This window comes from Lepidothrix coronata, unplaced genomic scaffold (genome assembly GCF_001604755.1).
Source record: "Lepidothrix coronata isolate B3197 unplaced genomic scaffold, Lepidothrix_coronata-1.0 Scaffold159, whole genome shotgun sequence".
In the NCBI taxonomy this organism is placed as follows: Eukaryota; Metazoa; Chordata; class Aves; order Passeriformes; family Pipridae; genus Lepidothrix; species Lepidothrix coronata.
The window spans coordinates 470137-484251 of NW_016690339.1; the positions used below are offsets into that span (position 1 = coordinate 470137).

At 37.2% G+C, this 14115-nt stretch overlaps 1 long non-coding RNA gene across 1 annotated transcript; it reads left to right on the forward strand.

The window, feature by feature from the left end:
- Positions 1-926: 926 nt before the first annotated feature.
- Positions 927-9989, forward strand: LOC108504334. Its single transcript, XR_001877074.1, has 3 exons — positions 927-980; positions 7711-7769; positions 9958-9989. It is a non-coding gene; the product is annotated as an uncharacterized LOC108504334 (long non-coding RNA).
- Positions 9990-14115: the final 4126 nt, after the last annotated feature.

The following is a 14115-nucleotide window of genomic DNA, read 5'->3' on the forward strand; positions in this document are numbered from 1 at the left end:
TCTTTATGTAATGTTCAAAACTTTCCTTGAGAGGCAATTCCTGGGAGGTGGTGAGCCCTGGTGTCTGCTTCCACACCCGATGGCAGAAGGGTCCATGCCTTAATCTCATGAGTTGAATACCAGCCCTACATAATCAGAGATAAATCCTGTTCCCAGCCTTTGAGCGATCATCTCCTGCCCATAAAAATATCACAACTGTGGATGTTGTTTCTGCAAATAGCTAGTAGGAAAAGCTTTGGGTATGTATGAGGGTGACTGACAGTAATCTCCACCTTACCAAATATATATCTTAAATGCTTGTTCCCCTTTTTCTGGAGAGATTTTCACAGCAAATTTCACAATATTTGGTTCCTTAAGCTATGAACCACAAATCAGCATCATGTAGTGGTGAATGGTACTACATCCAGCTGGTGGCCGGTCACTTGTGGGATTCCCCAAGGCTCAGTATTTGGACCAGTCCTGTTTAATATTTTTATCAGTGATCTGAATGAGGGGATTGAGTGTATCCTTAGTAATTTCATGGATGACACCACATTGGGCGGGAGTGTTGGTCTGCTGGAGGATAGGAAGGCTCTGCAGAGGGCTTTGGACAGGCTGGATTGATGAGCCTAGGCCAACTGTATGAGGTTCAATAAGATGAAGTGCTGGGTCCTGCACTTAAACCACAACAACCACATGCAGCACTATAGGCTTGGGGAAGGGTATCAGGAAAGCTGTTGAGTGGAAAAGGACCTGGTGGTGCTGGTCAGCAGCCAGCTGAACATGAGCCAGCAGTGTGCCCAGGTGGCCAAGAAGGCCAATGGCATCCTGGCTTGTATCAGAAATAGTACAGCCAGCAGGACCAGACAGTGGAGTTCTTTTTCAAGCTTAATAATTCCATGATTCTATGACTTCATATCGAGTTTCTGGAAATTATCACTCCACATCTACCCCTCTGGCTGTGAAACATCTCCCCAGACAGAGTCACAGAAAATTGGGAGGTAAAGGTGTTAATAAACACATAACAGCAACAATCAATATGAATACAAAACAAGGTAGCAGGAGAAGCAGCTACCATGTTTAATCCCTCTTAGGACCCTTCCTCTTGTAGATGTTGTAGGAGAAGCTGTTTAAAAATAATGGTTGGCTTTAAGTTTTGTTGAAAATATTATCTAAAACCTCACTGAGTAGGTCTACTGTGGGTACATTTTGCTTTTTCAACTTTGCCTCAATTCATTGGACTCTTGGATGGACAGATAGTGCAAAAAAATTCAAATAAAACCCAGTGTTGATTTAATATGAGAAACTACTATTAACTCTTATGAACAGGACACTAACATAAATTCTTCATGGTAATGTAATTTAAAACAATTTTCATTCCTATTTTAAAGCTGAATTTCTGGAAAACAATATTGAGGTATGAAATGTTCCCATTTTATGACGATTCTGAAAGTATACAATTAGATTTTTCTGATAGATTTACTGTTTTTAATTAGAATCAAAAGTGCAGACTAAAGTCATAGTTATAAAAAAATGTTATATTTTCATTAATATTTTAACAGAGGCATCTGAAGCAGTAATTTTGCCCAGAAGAATAGGTCAAGTCTCTGAATATTTGATTTCAAATGTTAAATAGAAACAAAAATATTGACTTAAATATAAAGTCTCAAGTATATCAACTAGGTAATGCCTTGAAGAAATATACTGGTGTGGGACAACAGCAAAATAAAAGAACCAGTTTTGATACTTTTATTAGACTGTTAGCAACAAATATATGGAATTCCAACTAAATGCCTGAAGTCAGGCCTCTCTGACAATTTCTTTTTGTAATTTAAATAAAAATATGTGATTAATGTAGCATTTCCTAAATGGATATTAAAACTACTTCATCTTTTTGATTAATCTCTTAGGCGTACACTGCAGTTTGCATTGAAAAAAAAACAGGTATTAATTTACTGGGCCAAGAGTACATCCCACTCCTAGTTAAAATGCATACTCTGTGCACTTCCATTGATTGTAACACATTGTGAAGAGAGGAAATGGTTCTGAGTTGCACTAGTAGCAAAAATATCCAGTCTCTTTCTCCCCTTACCCATCATTACTTGTCAGACCTCTAAAAATGCATATGGAGTTGTGGGTAAAATTTAGTCTGCCAACTCAATATGAAAAGTAATCAGAGGACTTTCACTTATTGCTGCATGAATTGGTTTTCCAGTCTCTATTTACATCATAAACAATATAAATTCCAGCTGAGTTTTCTCATTTTTTTTTTTAAAGTATATTGAGCATTTGAAGACCTTTATAAAGAAGCCAGTCACCAAGTACGAGTGAGTGCAGCACAGCCCAAAAGTACTACCTTGTCCCCTGAAACAGCATTACTGTGACACTCTGATCCAGGCAGTCAGAGGTAGCTGCCAGCTTTCTCTCGGCAAGGCTGACAGTTGGCTTAAGTATCTATCTCTGTGTTGTGCACCATGACATAAACATGCCCATCATCACACCTGGCTGGAGTTGGGTTCTCACAGTTTTCTCACAAGGTTGCACCTCACTCCAGCCACTCTCAGCCACTGAGTCTGCAGCTGTGTGGCTCAGGACTGCTGGTGTTTTTCCTATCACCCCATGACATATCCCATATACAAGAAACTTGATTTATATTTCCAGTCCCTGTATCAAGACTGATAATTGTATTCAGATAGAGCAGATCACAGTAAGGCATCTGGATGTGATCCGGAGATGGCAGGAGAGGGAGAACTGCCTGCTCTAAATATGGTTTCTAAATTCCAGTTCATCATTTAAAGGGGCAGTACCCAAGTTTTAGCTGGGTTACGGTTTAACTTACAGACATTATTAGTTTTTTTTCTGGTAGGTTAGTGAGCTCTTCAGGACCTCTGATTTTCTTCTCCCTAAAGTGCTCATTGCTGATGTTTTAACTGCCTTGGCAAGTTTGGTGAGCTTGACAGACTCGTATAGTGTCTTTCAGTACAACGTCTTTTCCACAGCATTTTGATATTTAACATATAGATTTAATTATCAGGGAACATAGAATCATAGAATCACTTAGGTTGGAAAATACCATTGACATAATTGAGTCTACTGTGTGAGAACATAAGATGAGAAATAAAGTAAGATGTAAAGCTTAAAGCATATTTGATTTCATAAAGTCTTAAAAGCCTCAGGATTAGTGTGAAGCCTATCTTTTAAATACTTCTCTCTGTCCACTCGGTGCACATCAGTGTAATGCTTGGGCTAACATATATCATTGGACATTGTGCCTTTAATCTATGCTGTATGTTGAGCTTATCTCCCACACCAAAAACCGACATTGTGTTTCTTCAGGTGGGGTTAGCTCCCAGCACCCCCCTCTGGCGGGTGCCCACACCAAGCTGCAGGGCAGGACAAGAAGTCCTGTGTTAGCAGAGACCAGGCAAATACCACAAAGTTGTAGCACTGACTCTGCATCTCAGACTATCATCTTCACTGGCAAGAAGAGCCAGCTGGCACGGACACAGTTTTCTGACTAAAATCTTTCTGGCTGCACAGTGCCATATGGATGTGTATGTGTTGATCTGCCCTAGGGATGGCTGGGGTGTTCCTGAATAGGTGCTTCTGGGTTCAGGAGGTGGTCCAAAAAGGAGCAGCTCTGCTCAGTCAAGAGCTCGATTTGGAGTGCTCTTGACAAGTGGAAGTTGCTACAAGAAATCCATTATCATCCATGATTTGTTTGGCTTCTTTCTGTGTCTTCCTTGGGAGCACTGCAAAAGCTAAAATTCTGTTTACATATCTCTGTTCCTCCTTGGCAGTCTCCTTATTCTTTTGTAAACTAACTCAGTGTGGCACAAAAATGGCACGATGCAGGAGCATGTCTAATAACCCTAACTTTGCCTATCCACAAAACAAGCAATATAAGAAATGGCAATATTTTCTTCTGTCTCTTTTTCTGAAAATAGTACTGGAAAATCACATACATTCTCTGTTTCAATTAAACAACATACGGATGCCATCAAGACAGCGGTTTGCTGGTATCTCTGCTAGCATCAGAAAAACCTGGTCTTTTTCTAGTCAGGGCTTATCACGTAGTGCCTGGAAAAGGACAAATGGGATAGACAGGGTTGATAGGGAACTTCAAGAACCACAGAAAAGATTAAGAAGAGTTTTCCCTTCTGACCTCTTCTCCTCCATTTGAAGGTTTGGGTTCATCACCCTGAGTTTCTCTCAGACCTAGATGCCTATAGCACTTTTCCCACAATACATGCCAAAGACAAACGCATAGTCTTTTAATGGCTGGAGCAGCTTAAAAAGGAGAGGAAGTTAAAATCTTTCCTTTGGCCTGTGAGGCAGGCATTGAAAATAATCTCTCTCATACTTTCCAGGTCAATGTCCTAGTTGTTGTCTGTTTTCTCTCCTTTCATTTAACAAGGTTGAGTTAGTCTGTTCAAAATGGGATCCAGTTAAAAAAAAGAGACTAGGAACCTCTTTCTCTACCCTGATTATCAGGGTAGCTAATAGTTCAGTGACCAAATGAGATACGGAAACTGAATTTCCAGAGAGAAAACAGGGAGTAGTCTAGAGATTTCATGTGTTGTGTGACTGCTCTCACTAGAGAGCAATTGGACTAAAAAAAAAAAAAAATGCGTCTTTGCATAATTCCCATCCTGGTTGGACCTTTTCTCCAGTCAGATGATTCACTACACCCTGACCAGCCTTGAACACTGAATATATTTGTTCAAGTCTTCTTCACAAGAGCAAATTTCTCCATATGCTTAGTGCTATAATACAGTAATGATCAAAAAAATCTCACTGAAGGAAAACCATTCATGAGAGTATTTTCAAAAAACATTCTGCTGTCATCATGCTATCCTCATTTTTAGGTCTGAAGTGTGTGAGAAAGGCTGAGCAGTTCTGCTTAATTAAAATAACATAATTTTGGAACAGCAGACATAGATCAAGCAATAAATAGTATAAAAATAAACCAGATGACAAAACAAGAGAACAGACTCACATTTGTCACCAAATCTGATTTGTACCTTTACTTGTAGTTTAACCTTTCTAAGTGTTTTTGCGCTGCTGTTATATGGGATGGATAATATCAAATCACTTCATGAGCAATTTTTGCACTACACAGCGTCATAAACAGCTCCCAAAACATATCAGAGAGATGCATCTTCTTTATATTATTTTCATGTCAAAATTAATTTTTGCAAAAATAAATTGTTAAGGGAGCCTTACAGAAATAATTCTGAAATAGTGTGCTGTGAAAACTGTAATCTTATTTCCTTAAATTAACTGTTAGCTTTTTAAAAAATCAGCATTTTCTTCTAGATGGGGAATCTGCAATGTTGGCCAAAAACACCTAAGCAATTCCACAGTCATTTCTTTGACTTCTTGAAAATTGTTTTTATCCCTCATATTGCAATTTCTTTAGCATACAATGGAAGGAGTAAATGTCATTCCTGAGTTATTCCCCACACCGTAGAAGTTTTAATAGTCTCAGTGGGAGCAGGTTTGCTTTCAAGCAATGTATTTCTGTGCCAACACAAACTATATTTGGATATTGCTCTTGTAAATTGTGAAAGATGAAACCAGAAAACTTTACATGTGATACCCAACTTCTTCCAGTCAGATCACCGGATCTACCAAACTGCTAAAAAAATGCAGCCAACATTCATGTTACCCTTGTGAGTATCAAAATTGATAGGATGGAGAACTTATTTCTAAAGGACTTCAGATAATGTGAGATTTCAATCAGTCCAGAAGCTATTAGACTAAGTCATCTTTCAGCAGAAACATTTCATTGTACACAAAGCAGCCTCTGAAACTCTTCAGCCTACAGAATGGCATGTTCATACAGCCCATAAGAAGCTTTGATTTAATTGTGTGGGCTGACAATTAGGAGCTACACACACGGTTCACTTGTTGCCATAGAGGTGGCATGACTGCAAGAGGAGCTGGTGAGTAAACAGGCACAGTATGAAGCCATCTCGCTTTAACCTGCCTGTGTGTGTCCAAATCAACACCCACACTCACAGAAAGAAGGCGAAAAGAAGAAGAAAAATAGCTTTTTTAGAATGAGATCCTTAGTTATTTCCCATCTGGTAGGAAATGCCTAGCACCATGCAAGACCTGATGACACTTCTGTGCAACTTTGCGGTTGTTTTCACAGTGAGTTAAGTCAGTATGCAGGCTGGATTGCATCTATTCTGATATGTTATGACATAAACTCACTGAAAAAAGAAATAGAGAGCCACTATTTAACAGAGGGATTGATCTAATGTAAGACTTTTTGCTTAAAATTTTGGTTTTAACTCTTGTACTCCCACTATGTGTATCAACTGGGCAAGATATGTCTTCATGCAAAATTCGAGCCCTGTCCAGCCAAGCATATGGTCATCTCTTCTGCTGTGATTTATTTTAACTGCTTTGTGTAAATATTAAACAAGCTCCTTAACACTGTTGCAGCAAGTGAAGATGTGATTAAGAAAATGGCAGTTTTTCCCTAATACACTGTCATTACCTAAAAAAACTGTAAAGGTTGTGTTATTGCTTTCATGCAACTTAAGATACCGTAATATACACATTATTTGATATTTAAATCTTCCTCTAGCTTTTATAAGTGCATTTGTCAGATTACAACTTAAAAATTCTATTTACTGTGAAGAAAGTTAATTCATTGCACTTCACTGAAATCTTGAAATTAATGGAGTCACTTTTCTGAAACGTTGCTACTTTATCAGTTATTTGTCTTTATTCATGAAGGCTGAATATAGTCAGGTAATTTTATTTTTAAACCTTCAACCTCTGAAAATTAGTCATTTCATACACCCCCTTCCGTCTCACGTAACATATATTAGCTTCTTAAGAGAATAATCCTGTTAAGAATACCTCCTAATATCACCCAAATACATTTCCTACATTTGTTTATACCAATGTTGGGAGAATTAACTTTTACATGTGTGACTGTGTGTCTAGTCTAAATATGACTAAGAAATGGCACACATTTACATAACCACAAGATACAGGATACATTTCTTCTTTGATGTAAGAAACGTGCCTGAGAAGAGAAAGCCATGAAATACTAAATGCAAACTTTACAGACCCAAAAATTAGATGGCTACATTACTGTTTTGATTTTGAAAGAGAAAGTTAAATTAGCTGACAAGGAAAAATTACCCTTTGCTGACAGATGCAAGTCAGTACAAAACTAACATTATTTTCCTTTTTTTTCTTTTTAAGAAAAGAGACAAGGCTAAGCCCTCTCTTTAACCTGGACCCTTAGAAATATCAGCTGTTATATGAGCTGGTTTCACAATACTTCTGTTGGTAGAGCTTCCAGTAGGAACTTCTCAAGGGAAAGCAACACACCTTGCATCTATGCTCCTACTTGTCCAGTAAGGGTAATCAAGTACAGCATTTCCAAAGTGGATTGCTTTTTTGTTTTTCCTTTGTGGGTTTTGTTTTGTCCTTTGAGAACTGTATACCACTTCAGGTGAAAATAAAACAAAATTCACTTTGCTGTGTCTGAGGGATGGTGAAGTGTAAGAAAAGTTCGTTTATTTTGAGTAAGATTCAGAAGCCTCAATGGGAGCTGGGCAGAGCCTATCAGTTTAAAACTCCAGACTCATTTCAGGGGTGAAAGTTATGGTTATGTCGCTAAATAGTATAGACTGGAGACTGTTGTTTACTATGCAGCCAGATGATACTGGAATGTGACAGCTAAATTCCCTTCCTCCACAGTAGCCCAGCTACAGAAAGGCTGCCATTGCCAGCTCCATTTGATGCTGTCTTGGGACAAGGTAAGTCACCATGTGTGCACCAAAACCATGCCAGCAGCACTGTCTGACAACACCTCCTCCTTGCTGCTATTTTACTAAAGCAGATTTATAGATGTAGTCCTACAGATCCAAGCTGCAGGACTGGCCCTAAGCTCTTCTCATGGTAATATAAATCCTACTTCCAGAAACCAACATAGCATCTTACTGGGAATTTTACTAGGTGATAGGATGGGAAAATGTCAAGTAACCAGGGTAGTTGTCAGACCTGTTTTCTATTCTTCTAATTTCTCTTTCGAATGAAAGTCTTATCTCTTAATAAAACATCACTTATCCTGCCTATATGCATAAGAATCACTCAGCAAAAGAAGGGTAGAGTGTGCCTTGAAAAGTTATTTCTGCCTTTGAAACATTAAGATTTGGAGATGGATGACTTATCAAGAAACTATTTTTTTCAACTTCTTTTATTTCTTGTCTAAGTTCACAATTCCAGTTGCTAGCAAAAGATGCATTAATGATATTGCACCAAAAAAAAGAAGACTGACTTTCAAATTCTATTTTTTTTGTGCCCTGAAAACAATGTGTTTCTTTTAAAAGAAGCTCATTTTCACTTCAGTTTCTTGAATTGCATAAATTGCTTTATTATAAAGGAAACGACAACACTTTGATCATGAAAGGTGATTATCTGTAAGAAGCTCTATATAAACTCAAAGGTTACATTTTGAGATGTCCAGGTTGCAAACACTGTTGTATGCCTGCTGTAAGCAGGCATGTAAGTACAGAAAGTGTTTCTACACCCTTACTGAAGAGGTGATGCATTCTGAAGGAGGGCTGCTAGAAGAATGACAGACATGAGAATTATCTATTCTAAAAAGTGATGCAAATGATGAACTGGCAATACGCACTGGACAAAGTTTGCTTGGTACAATACAGTCAACATAAAAAATTGGGTTCTATTAATCCACAGGAAAAATTTGATTTTTTTAGAGTCAAAATATTTTATTCAATATTTTTGATGCTGAATTTAAAAAACATGTTTAATTAAATTTAATTAGATACAATGATGAAAAATTCAAAAGATATTTCAATTATTCCAGAATAGAAAACTAATTTTTCACCTGAACATTATTTTTTGGGGAATAGGGAGAAAAGAAAAGACAATTTATAAGCAAAAGATAAGAAATCTCTTCATGTTAAAGGATTGCTCCTCTGTTTCACCATTGATTAAATAATAAAATAAAATTTTACATTACTGGGTCTGGTAATGAGCCTAAGTCATGCTATTTCCAAGAATAATGAAGGAGAGCAACTCCTGGTCCTTAATCAAGACAAACCTTGCTTTGTTCATGTAAATCTATATTGATTTTTACTCTAATCTGTGGCAAAACTAGTTAAAGATCAATCACATCCTGATATATATTCCTATTATCACTTACTTTAAAATGAGTGTAAGCTAATGTTTAATTTTTATTTCCATATGTATTTAGTATATTCGTGTACTTATTTAAGCCATACAGTCATTATTATAGTGCTTTAAAAATGAAAGAATTAAGATCTTGTGGTCATGAACGTAAGTTGCAAAATAAACCAAGAGGATAAATAAATTTATGTTGATAGACTTTTGGATTAAATTAATCTTGCTAAAAGCACTAGATGCAAAAAAGACAAAAAACTAACTGTCAGCATCAGTGGTGCTAGTGATTCAAAGAAATCTGTAATATGTAAAGCACACTTTTATTACGGCCAGGGGATGCAGAGGGGTTTCACCCCCCAATGCATTCTGCTGAGAAAAGAAACACAACAGCTTTTCATACATTTGGAAAGGATGAGTTTCAAAAATTATCTATCATATACACTCTTTGAGAATTGGTACAAAGTCTGCCTTATCTAAATAGACATTCAGTTACCTATCCCTATTTTTATTATTATAGAGTAGTTACATAAAGCTTTATCATTTCAAGCAGTTGTGTTCCCCACCCCTCTCCTATCTCTCTTGCAATGCTATGTGCTAAAAGCCTTTCTTTTCCCGCTTTCCCTGTCAGTCCCCTATCTTATTTGTTTATGTAAGTTAGTTCCCCTTTATCTTAACTGCCCAAAACTGTGCAGGTTTCTATTTGCAAGTGGTTACAATTTGCAAAGTCATATTTCATGCTAATTTTCAACTAATATGGCTAAATTTTTATTTTATTTTGTTTTGTCTTTATTTCACTAGGTGAATGCTTGACTTACTGATTACAATGAACCACTGGTGATAGTGTTTTTCTTGAAAATTTTTTGTTCTTGAATTATTCTTCCATGTTGAAAATGCTGTTTGGGTGGCATATTTCATATGCAATTATTTTGTCTACTGGTATAGAGCTCATTTGCCCCAGGAAAACATCTCTAATTGTAAGTTGGGTTTTCTGTAGTATCTAAGTAATTTTTCTATAAATCATAATGACTAGACTGATATTGGTGGGTTTTATTTTTAAAGCTTTACACAATGTCTAATTTCTCTCCATTATTCATAATTTTTGATCCACGAACCTTCTTCTAATTGCCAGTGAATGTCATTTGCAATCTCATAGGGCTTTATAAATAATAAGTCTGGAAAATCAGCAGCTCTTTAGCTAGTGGAAGTCATGAAATGTTCAAGACATAGCAGAGATTCACAAAATGACACATGAATAAACACTCATAACATAAAAAAACCTTTAATAAGACCTAGCTGAGCTGCATGAATATAATCAACAACCTCCCACTGCTAACAATACTTAGTTTGAAAGACCTTCCAAGTATATGACTTTGTCATATCATACTTTCAATTCATGTAATTGGAAAAGATACAAATATATGAATAATTATCAAGAGACTTACTGGATGTGGCTGTTATGTTCTTAATAGTACTTTAAAAAAAAGAAATTAAAAGCTATTAATATTTTCAATATTTGGAAAACAGCATGTGTTTGTTCGCAGATTTTGCCTTCTCTTCTATGCCAGCTAGGTCTTATTACTGTTGTGCAAATACCCAGGAATAGTTTGGAAAAGAAAGAGTGGGGAAGATTGATGTTTCACTGGCTCTGTGTTTCTGAAAGCCATTTTGTCATATCTTAGTATAGAAGGATTGTTATGCTCCATAAAGCACATATTGCCTTATCTTACTGTCTCCCATGTAAGAACCGGCTGCACGATCAGGGGAGACTGAGGTATCTAAGACCCAGTCAAAATGGTAGCAGACTCAGACCTGACATTTTGGCCTGGAGTATTTTTGTATCTGAACCACATTCACAAGAGTTTCTAGTTCTCCAGCCTAATTTATCCCATTGCTAACTCTCATAGCTTAACTTCTCCTTAACACTTCTGGGGTGAGAAAAAGGTTTGAACCAAGTGTTTTTGAGGAGCAGTCAATCATTATAAAGAAGAGGCAAGGAGTAATGGCAGAAACCTGCCATATTTGTCTCCTCTTCCCATGCATTCTCGCTAGTGATGAGCTAGCTTTGATGGACTTAGTTCCAGGTTTCACTTTGCACTTCTGCAACTCTCTCGTGTCACTTTGCTCAGTCTCAAAGGACCCTGAGGGAGCCTGTGAAAGAGCTGTGTGCTAAGAGACTCTGAAAGCGAGATATGCACAAATTCATAGAGTAAAGCAATTGTTGGTTATCACTCCCAAAGGCTATAACTCTAAGCTTTAGCATGCTCACCACCCTGAAGAGACAACTGAAGAGGATTTTTCATTCAGAAGGTGTCAGTCAGGAAGGAAAGAGGCCAACCAGGGCCAGGGCCTCTGCCACTGGATTTGATCTTGCATACTCATAAGCTGCCATCTGCTGCTGAGTCCACCTTTCTCCCTTTAGGGTTTTAGAATCATAGAATATTAGATTTTTTTCTATCTTAGCATTTTTTTCTATTGAATATGTCAGCTGCCCACAAACATCCCACTCCCCCACCTCCCCATCTATCTGTAATTTTGCCCTTCTTATTTTGTACGGTTCTCTATACAGGCTTTTTTATGGCCTTTTCCAGAACTTAGCTACTTGCTTAGAAGTCTGGGGCAAATTTTTACAATGTGGACATGTCAGAAATAGTCCTGAACCACAGGAAGACAGGCAGTGGAACCCATGGTGGGGGTGGTCACAGAACAAGGGAGTTATGTTTCTCTTCCAGTATGTTAAGCTAATTGAGGATTCAGAAGTTCTTCTTCTGCTGAACAAGATATCTTACTTCACTAGCAAGTGTCTTGCAGGAAGATAATCTGTGCTCTGTTTTTGCTTCTGAGTGTAACTGAGAATAAGTATTTCTCTATACTATTAATGGTGCAGTTTGGTCCTAAGTATATGTCAGAAATCTAGATGCATTTCTGCTATCACCCTGACCCTAGAATTTGAGAATAGTTGCACTATTCTTTGGACTGGTTCCCCACTTTCCAGTTTCTGATATATTTCAAGACAATGCCCCAATTTTCTTGTTCCAAACTGACACCATGACTCTCTCATGTGACAGCTTTCACAGATGCTTTCCTGCAAATACATTAAAACAGGTCTTATTGAAATCTCTAAGGGGAAAAAAGAATGACCCTGAAGAAAACAGGGTCACAAACAGAAAACACCCTACTTGTTTTATAATGACACAAGCGCTTGCACATTTTCTCATTCAAAACCTAATCACAGCACTTTGTGTCAGTCATGGAAGACTGCTTGAGGTGGATTCAAAATACCACCTGCCCACCTACTCAGCATTTAAATTTACTTTGTGCTGTGCATGGGAGTACAAAATAAATGGGTATTAAGTTAGTATTTTAATGGTTCTGGGATCTCTAACAGACACAAAGGAATCTCACTGTCTTTGCATATGGTGTCACATATATGTTGAATAGAAACACTCAAGAGTCATCAAAATGTTCTTTCCCTTCTGTGCAACTGACTGTGGAAGCTTCAACATTATGCAAAAATGTTGATTTAGTATCCACTCTATTCATCACTCACAAAAGGGTTTGATAAGTTTACTGACATGCATAGAAAGATTTCCATTTTCTTCAAGAGGTAAGCATCAATATTGCTGAGTAATGACTAGTTTGAGAAAAAAATGGCTACCAATAAGAACTGGAGTATTTCTGAAGCTGAAGTCTGTTCTTGACAGAAATCGATTACTTCTAAACCAATTATGATAAATAAAAAATACTGAATTCAGAAAATGGAGATGTTGTTAGCCTGACGTGGCTCACAAAACTGGAACATTTAATTCAAGGAAGTAATACACAACAAAAGAAATTACCCTTCTGTGAATCAATTGCAATTACATGTACAGTTCTCTACAATGCTAATCAATTGCTAAGGAATTAAATATAAAATATTGTGCTTTTTACAGAGGGACACTTTCATCAGTATTCAAGCAGAAACTTTCTGGAAATAACTAGTAATTTCTATGTAGGTCTGAATCAAAGCCTCTGAATACCACCAAATTTTGACTAAAGACATTGTGAATATTATCTCCCTTCCTCAGGGAACAATCCTGTCTGTCTTTGCATTTTGAAGCTCTCTTCTCTGCCTTCAAATTAGTTTAATTAGTTCCTGCAAACCGAAGATAAAATGAGTTGCAGAGCTGTCTCATCAAGAAGAAACTTTGGTCAATTTAGGTCATTAAGACCATATCAAACTTTCTCATTACTGCTGTTCTCAGAGTCTAGATATTAAGGGAGCAGGAGGAATTGTTTCAACTTTAGGATATAACGGTAAGGCTGTAAATCAAGGAAATGAGTCCACATCAATTGAAATATAACAACATTTTTCATCATTTGGAGCCTGAAGTGAGGTTCCTAGACTCTCTGTGCTATCACACAAAAAAAATCAGGGGCCTAAGATTGGGTGTCAACATTCTTTTCAAAGTATTGGAAAAATCCTACCTAGTTTGTATGTGAGGCTTTTCAGGATATTTTTTGACGTTAGCTTGATCCTTCTCTGCAAAGCATTTTTATTACAGATTGTGCAGGTTCTGGAGTAAAAAATCTTTCGTCATATCTTTGGTCAGACTGTTATTTCACAGTACCTGGACACACTAAAATAACAGCTAGAGAAACATAGAGTAATTTAGATCTAGAAACAGCAGAGCTGCCGTGGTAGGGTACTGTATCTGAGCAGTTAAACTGCGTTACATAGTGTGTGCCATGCATGAAGAACTAGACCTAGTAAAAATGACTCTTAAGAAATACTAGACTAGGCATCTAACTTTCAGATGGCTAAAGTTAAGGTAGAATTTATCCCAACTTGATTATCAACTCCAAAATTACAATCCTAACCTACATACTAGATTCAAAATTACAGTCCTTGGTGTCCTACCTAAAGGCACTGGGAACCTCACCTTGCACCAAGATGTTCTGTGAGCATCTTGAGGCTAT